The following is a 5,902-nucleotide window of genomic DNA, read 5'->3' on the forward strand; positions in this document are numbered from 1 at the left end:
CTCTGCCTCTGCCTCTGCCTCTGCCTCTGCCTCTGCCTCTGCCTCTGCCTCTGCCTCTGCCTCTGCCTCTGCCTCTGCCTCTGCCTCTGCCTCTGCCTCCTGAGTGCTTTGATTCTCTCTCTTCCCAGATCAAATTGCAAGAGTGATCTGGAGTGTACAGTCATGCCATCATGCTTAGCATTGCCCTTTCAGTGATTTCAGATCGGGTCCAAGGGAGCAGTTTCCCACTCCTTTAAGGCTTCATACAAGTCTTAGTGGGAGCTGAAGCAGTGATGGACCTGGTGGGTAGGTGGTGCTTCCAAGATTATCACCTATTTGGTGAGAAGGTAATTGTTCCTATGCATTGAGTTACTGGGTCTCCAGCCCTCAAGCCTTGACTGCCATAGTCTCTCCCAATTCTGTTAAGTGTCGTTGTCTTCTAAGGTAACTGAGTTTACAGTGATGTCAGCAAGGTCATCTGCTTGGATCCAGCAGCTGGCCGGGCATCTGGAACTATTCCAGGCTTGTCAGGATACAGAAGCAGCAGGAAGGGGAGTGACCACTGTCATGACCCCCTTGAGCCCTTATGTGCTTAGTAGTCACCAGACATGGCCTGAGGAAGAAAACACTTTGGGCAAATTCAGGAGAAAATGCCTAGCGCACATCCATGTTGCTCTTTAGAATTTTAGACACCCCCCATACATTATCACATTTGTGCTGCGCTCCCACTGCGCCAACAGTATGAATAACAGTTCTGCACGGCTCAGAATGCATATTTTAAGCAATATTCACTTCATCTAATTTTGCAATGGTAAGACAGAACAATCCAGACCATTCTTGCGATTCGATCGGGGAAGAGAGAGATCCAAAGCAATAGCCATTTTGGAGCTAACAAGGATGCTAGATCTGTTTAGGAGGAATTTTACAGAGAAATTGGGTTTTCTGCAGTGTATGCTCCTCTGATGGGTCATATCCATAAGGGAGATTCCAGAGACGCTGTGCGCTTTGTGATTGAAGTTGGTGACACAAATCTCCCAGCAGAATACTTATATGTGCAGATAGAATTTGCTTTTGATATCAAAAGTCAGCTATGACAGTTTTATCAAAAAAAAATGTTTTAAAGGATATTAAGTTTTGACACCGTTCAGGCAAATTATATTTGAGGTGACTTAAGAGTCAAAGAGTTTCCACATTTTAATAAATTTTTATATGTTTTGTGCCAGATTTACCATCTGACTAGATTAGGGAGAAAAGCAAATGCATTTGGGGAAGAGAGGGCGCTTTGGGGATTTCAAAGTAGGGAATAAAATTTTTTAAAAGAAGGAAAAATAAATGCTGCTGTGTGGAAGATGTAGCCAGCAGCTTTTGAAACAGTAAGTCTTTAAAAGACAGGTCAACGACTGCAGCCAGACATATAAAATCATATGTGACGAAGAAGGTCCAGTGTCTCACTTTAACCCTGGGGCCTGGCAACATTTGCAGGTTGTCATCCTGGGGCAGAGTCTAGCCCCAGGGACTACTAGATCATGGAAAGCAACCTGGGGGGTGGCACTCTCTGACAGGTTTTGTGCCAGAAGGACAGGTCCTGTGACATGTTACCATGGACCTTGGATGCACATGTACTTAACCACCAAGCAGGTGTCTGAGATCAGAACTGGACCCCTGCTCACGGGGACCTGCTGAGATAAAGCCAACAGAACAGGGAGGCAGGCTGGGGCTGAGGATGTAGCTCAGTACCTTGTCTAGCCAGTGTAACACCTAGGTTCTATCCCCAGAATGGAAGAAGGAAAGGGAAGTGGGGGAGGGGGGTTATACTACACGTGACAACTAGCTGAGGTAGAGGATGCCTTTAATCCCAACTCTCAGGAGATGGGCAGATGAATCTTCGTGAGTTCAAGGCTAGCCTGGTCTATATAGAGAGTTCTAGGCCAGCTAAAGCTATATCATGAAAAGAAAAAAAGTACACATAAGAATGCAGGTTAATTAATAAACAAGGAGTCAGGAGACATGTGTGTATGTGTACGACCTTGGGTTCTGTTCCTGGCAATGCCTGTGGGAAGGAGCTGGAAGGGTGATGAGCACCCGCAGTCCCAGGTACTAGGGCCAGTCTGCAGCACAGCCAAAATATGCTTTCCCTGTTCTCTCTCTGCCTGTCTGTGTGTCTGTCTATCTCTGCCTCTCTTCCCCATCTCTGTCTGTCTCGTGTGCGTGTGTGTGTGTGTGTGTGTGTGTGTGTGTGTGTGAGAGAGAGAGAGAGAGAGAGAGAGAGAGAGAGAGAGAGAAGTAAGGCATCTGTTCCTGTTAGCATGAAATTTGTATGTGATTTTGAAAGTCAATGCACACGTGGACACTAACACCAAAGAGGGTCCTACACTGGCCCATGTGGCTGACAAGAAGAAGAGCTTTTCCTTAGCCTCCCCTGTATAGATGTTGGCTGTGTAGGGTAGGTGGGGGTTGGGTAAGCCATGTGGCAAAGCTGCTTAGACACTGCTTGGCTCCTTGCTCAGGGAAGCAGCAGGCATCTGCTGGCAGGCCTGAGAGAGGAAGCTGGGAAAGCAACAGATCGGAGGGTAGAAGGGCGGGGAGGAGAAGAGAAGAGAATCCAAACCCGTCTCTTCCATCAGCCTGGAGCCCTGCAGGTGATGGGTTTGGGTAAGGACATCCCTATTGATAAAGGGGCTGGAGGTAAAATTGAGAAGGTCATATGATTATATATGCCATATGTGTGTGTGTGTATATATATATATATAGATAGATAGATAGATAGATAGATAGATATAGATATATAGATAGATACATATATATACATTTTTTTCCCTGTCTCTAAAGAGACCCTGCTCGCTGACCCGACCTCGCACTGGTTAATAGATTTGTGTTTCTAACGACTGTTTTATCCTCTTGAGGAAAAGGAAAAAGCGTTGTCGTCAAATCAAGTGGCCAGGGAGTTTCTCCTGGGAAATAGGAAGGTTTGGGTACAGAAGAGGCCATCAGGACTTCAGGCATACCAGAAGGTCTGGGAAGGACAGTGGGTCCCCCAGGGCCCAGAGTACAATCTCCATGTCCCTCCCCACCCCCACCCCTGGCTCTCCAGTAGAAATCAGCTACAAATCTCAGCTTGTTGGGAACAGATGGCCTTGGCTGACGAATAAGCCACCGCAGGCTGCCCCACCTGTTCTGGAGCTGGAATAATCAGCTCGAGACAAACATGGATGCTGAAATAACTCATGGCAGCGGGCTATGCGCAGGCACGGATTCCAACACTCTCCGAAGCAGACCCTCCCCAGCCCTCCCTGCTCCCCAGCCCCCAGTGGCCATCAGGAAAAGTAATGGAGCAGAGAAGATGCTTGAGGCCCAAATACAGCAAGATTGGCAGGGTGGAGGGCAGGGCTGAGTTCAATGACAGGGTGAGACTCCCCCAACAGAGTGAAAAATTATGTCTCAGGGGTCCTTGGAGAAAGTGCAGAGGGCTGGTGAACAGGTGGCCTGGCAAGGCTGAAGAGATTCAATCCATACAGGACGGGAGAGAGCTGAGATGCTGAGATCTGTTTCATTAAAGGAGGACCTTGCAGAGAGGACCTAGCTAGGAAGTGACTCTCAGCTCACAGCAACAACCACAGACCTTCTCCCAGGCTGCTGGTGGAGTGCCTGGTGCCCAAAATTCCCTCCAGTTGCTCTCAGCTTCCCCTCACCTCCTTGATGACATCAGCAGGGCCAGTGTCCCCTGCCTGGTGGAGGCAGATGAGCCCAGGGAGACTTGCTGAGTCAATGGGGTCAGGCTTCCTAGAGAGAGCAAAGCTTCAAGCAGTGACTTTCTGATACAGAGCATGGGGCTTCTCGGCCCCTAGAGCAGCCTGTGGGTCACACGTTAGATATCCCGTATATCAGATATTTACCTTATAATTCATAACAGTAGGAAAATTAGTCGTGAGGTAGCGGCGAAAATAATTTTATGGTTGGGGTCACATCATTAGGAAGGTTGAGAGCCACCACTGTAGAGGCTGGTGGGTACAAGGGGAGGAGGAGGAGGAGGAGGTAGAGGAGGAAGAGGAAGCAGCTGCAGCCTGGTGGCAGCTCTGCAGCCCCGGTTACATCTCTAAATGCCAAGTTTCTGTGCCCATGTAGCCCGAGGCCACAGACATTGGAGGACGTCCTGTATGGACTGAGTCCTCCCCTGTTGTGTAGGATCATGGAAAAACCCTTCCAGAAGCCAGGTCTGTTCTCAAAGGTGCACGGGGTCCCTGCTTCCGTAAGCTCTGGTTCCACTGAGTGCCAAAGAGCTGCCACCATTTCTGTTTGTGAATAAAAGTAAAACGTGTAATAAAATGATTCTTTTTTTTAACCCTTAGAGGCTCAACAAAAATCAGCAGTGAGCTGTGCCCCGCCTGCCCACTTCCCCTGCCAGTTGATGGCAGATCTGAAGGTTCATCAGGAAACGCTTTTGTATTGATCCCCCCATAGAAAAGAAAATGGCTCTTAAAAAAGGCATAATCACAATACTTTTATCATACTCAAAAACAAATCGATAGTTTTTTACTGTATGCTTAAATTTTCCCAGTGCTATTACATAGTTTTTTACTTTACATATATTTATACACATGTTTTATATAAAACAGATATCAGGCCTGTAACCCTGAGTACTCAGGAAGCCAAGGAAGGAAAATCATAAGTTCAAGGCCAGCCTAGGCAACTTAGTGAGTTTCTGCCCAAATATCAAAATAAAAGAGGGCTAGGGGCTGAGGAGATGGCTCAGTGGGTGAAACTCTTGCTTTGTAAACCAAGGACCTGAGTTCAGATCTCCAGAGCCCATGTTAAAGCTGGACCCATAGCACAGTGCTTTAACAACAATCCCAGGAGGCTCTCTGACCAGCTAGCCTGTTGGGAACTAAAAAAAGGGGGGCCCTGGGGAAGGGGGGGAGACCCACACCCCACCAGAGTTTTACCTATTCTCTGGTCTGTCAGGTGTGGGAGAGCTGTCATACACTTTCCATTCATCCCTGGGTGGGCATTCAAGCCTCTGATCCACTCTTCAGGGGGTGGCCAAGGGGCAGCCCTACCTGGGGAACCCAGAGCTACTTTGCTAAAGCCACCAGGGTTATAGGAGAGAGGGATGAGGGAAGAGGCTCCCAACACCGACCAGAGTGAGTGCAGAGGATCTTGACTGGAGCACAGGAAGGCCTTTTAATGGCTCATTAGGAGAAAGCCTGTCCCATCCTCCAAGCACAGTGGGCCTTGATGAGCAGAGACATTCTATGGTTTTAGAGCTTTATTATAGAAAGGCAGGAGGAAAGAGAGAAGGTAGAAAAGGGAGGGAAAGAGAGAGAGGGAGAAGAAAGGAGAGTAGAAGACAGAGAGGGGAGCGGGAGAGGGGTGAGAGTGAGGGGTAAGAAGTAAGAGAGCGAGGTGGGGCTGAACAGCCCTTTTTATGGTCTTTACTGTTGCTAGGTAACTGGGGAGGAGTTTAGCCTGAAGGACAGAAGCTTGGGCCATTACCTATGTGACTACTGACCATGTTTCTCTTGTGGGGACTGTGGGGGGTGGTAACTTAGGCAGGAGCCAGAGTTCCAGGAGCATCAGGGAAGGCCTACCGTGTCACGTAGGTGAATTATGACTTCGGGGTTCAGACCTCAGCTCGACTGGAGACCAGCCTGTCTGTGCATAGGCCAGTGCCCCACACTAGCCTGGAGTACTACACAGTGGTGAAGAAGGTGGAAGGTGAGGACAGATAGCCAAGGCCTTCTGACTTCTACACGTGGCAAGCTTGCACCCACATTCACCCGAATTCGTATGCATGCACACATGATGAAAATAGTAAGCGTGGCTGGGCGGTAGTGTCACACGCCTTTAATCCCAGCATTTGGGAGGCAGAGGCAGGTGAATTTCTGAGTTCAAGGCCAGCCTGGTCTACAAAGGGAGTTCCAGGACA

The sequence above is a fragment of the Mus pahari genome, chromosome 14 (assembly GCF_900095145.1).
Source record: "Mus pahari chromosome 14, PAHARI_EIJ_v1.1, whole genome shotgun sequence".
Classification (NCBI taxonomy): Eukaryota; Metazoa; Chordata; class Mammalia; order Rodentia; family Muridae; genus Mus; species Mus pahari.